The 2,329-nt window shown below is 31.9% G+C and overlaps 1 pseudogene; it reads left to right on the forward strand.

Moving 5' to 3' along the window:
- The first annotated feature begins 804 nt into the window (after window positions 1-804).
- On the forward strand, window positions 805-1,663 carry LOC145033647 (nodulin-related protein 1 pseudogene; annotated as a pseudogene).
- The last annotated feature ends 666 nt before the right edge of the window (window positions 1,664-2,329 follow it).

Consider the following 2,329-nt stretch of genomic DNA (forward strand, 5'->3'; position numbering starts at 1 on the left):
GAAGTTTCCAAACCATTCAAAAAACCCTAATCATGTTTTGTCTGTTCAAAAAAACCCAACGAACTTAACCTTTTGTCTAAAAAGTCCAACAAAGTTTCAAACCGTTCAGAAAATTCTAATTTTGTTTTGTTTAAGTTCGTTGGATTTTTTTTGAACAGTCAAAACATGATTGAAGTTTTTTAAACGTTTTTGAAACTTCGTTGGTCTAACAAGTCATTTTTCCGATACGGTAGTAAGCCACGTCATCTGTTTTTCTTATTTGACTTTCGAGAAAATGTAACTTAGTTGGCTTTTTTAAATAAAATGTTAAGTTTGTTGAGTTTTTCTAAATAGAAAAACATGATTGGAGTTTTTTAAACAGTTTGGAAACTTCGTTCGACTTTTAAATCATTTTCCCTAACCTTTTCTTAAAACTAGCCTTGACTTTATGTAAGTCGGCTAAACTAAAACTACACATTTGAGAGACAAAATGATTAGCAACCTAACTCACTTTTTGCAATTTACTTTTTTTGGGTCATAATTCATAAATATGACTAAATCACTTATGCAAACTTAGTTAGAGATCCATAGTCAATTGAAGAATACTTTCATAAGAATTAAGGAATATATAAGTCCACTAAAGCCATGCATATCGTTAAATATAACTCCATTAAAGTTAGCGGCCAATATTTTTTTGTTCCGATTCAAGTCACATCCATTTTTGGCAATAATTTGATCACCGCTCATTCTTCTGATCATGGCAAAATGTCCATTTCACCCTCACTTTATCATCAACACGTATCCAACAAAGCTCAACTTACGCTTTGACCACCAGGGTCAAATTCTGAAACAGACCACCTATTTATTCACCCCACTCGTTTTCATCCAAATTTTCTCAAAGGTCACAACCCTAAACAAACCATGGAGAACGAAACAACCGCTGACAAGGACTCCGGCGATCACCCATCCAATTCTGAGCTTATGGCGAGCGCCAAGGTGATGTCTGAGGCGGTGACTGGCCAGGAGACTGACACGGGAAAGATAGCCGGAGCTGCTGCTGACATCCTGGATGCAGCGGCGACCTATGGAATTGTAGATGAGAAGCAAGGATTGGGGAAGTATATGGACCAGGCGGAGGAATACCTTCATAAATACGAGACAACCCACACCACCACCACCAAAACTGACGCTGACGGCAATACGACCACCACCGAAACCACCACCACCAAACCCGCTGATGATGATGACAAGTAAATTAATTTAGTGGTGGATATATGTATGGAGGTGTTATATATGAAGATGGCTGAAGGAATATTAATCAAGGAGTAATTGATTGAACTTATGATCATATGTTTTAATTGTTATTTTTTTGTAACTTTTATTTACTTATAAAATGTCATACAAATTCGGTCGACAGATAATTATAACAATGCGGATTCAGAATTTTTAACAAGATTTTCTTTTCATACATAACAAATAATAATTTTATGAGATGCATTATGATGATGAGTTTTTAAAAAATGTAGACGGTTAGACGTTAGTTTGGACGGAAGAACTTATCCAAACATATGTCTGATAACTAAAGGCGAAAAACAAAAGTTGAAGGACGGAATTTGTTGACTGAGTATAATTGGAGGATCAATCTTGTAGTTTACTCTAAGACAGTTGTATAAATTAATATGTTACTTATAACGAAAGACATTATATATTGTCATTTTTCTTAAATAAATATATTGTTATAAATAACATAAAAAACATTGTTTTTTTTTTTTTTTAGTTTACTTATTCAGTTTTGATTTGATTGTGTTAAAAGATAATATTTTTAAAAAAGTTAATCGCGGCTATTATGATATATAAATACCGGTCCTAATTTTACAAATTGGTGGTTACACACTTACACCAATGTTTTGGCAAAATAAAGTGTTTTTATATTTTTTGTATTATTGTTCAAATTAGAAAAAGATTTACTTTGTTGGGCTTTCTTGTTTTTGTTTTGTATTATCTAGAAATTGTACTTTTTTTCATAATAACAACTTTTTATAATTTAACTTGTGTTTGGGATGAGGTTTTGAAATGTAAAACCTTATTTTCACCATATTTTATAAACGATAAGTAAATAAAAGTTTTTTTTTTTATAGAAGACTATTTAGGATAAATAGTCTTGACAAAAGTCGTAATAATCACAAAACCAAGAACGTGTATAGAAAACATCCAAATTTGATTTTATAAAAAGAAATTATGATTTTAGAAGTTGCAGTATAGCAGTGCGCAACACAAAAACTTAAACTAGGATTGGTCAATTGTTGGTAAAACAATCTAAACAAGAATTAAAGATCTCATTGATACCTAT

This window comes from Lactuca saligna, chromosome 3, assembly GCF_052625555.1.
Source record: "Lactuca saligna cultivar CGN05327 chromosome 3, ASM5262555v1, whole genome shotgun sequence".
NCBI classification, from domain to species: domain Eukaryota; kingdom Viridiplantae; phylum Streptophyta; class Magnoliopsida; order Asterales; family Asteraceae; genus Lactuca; species Lactuca saligna.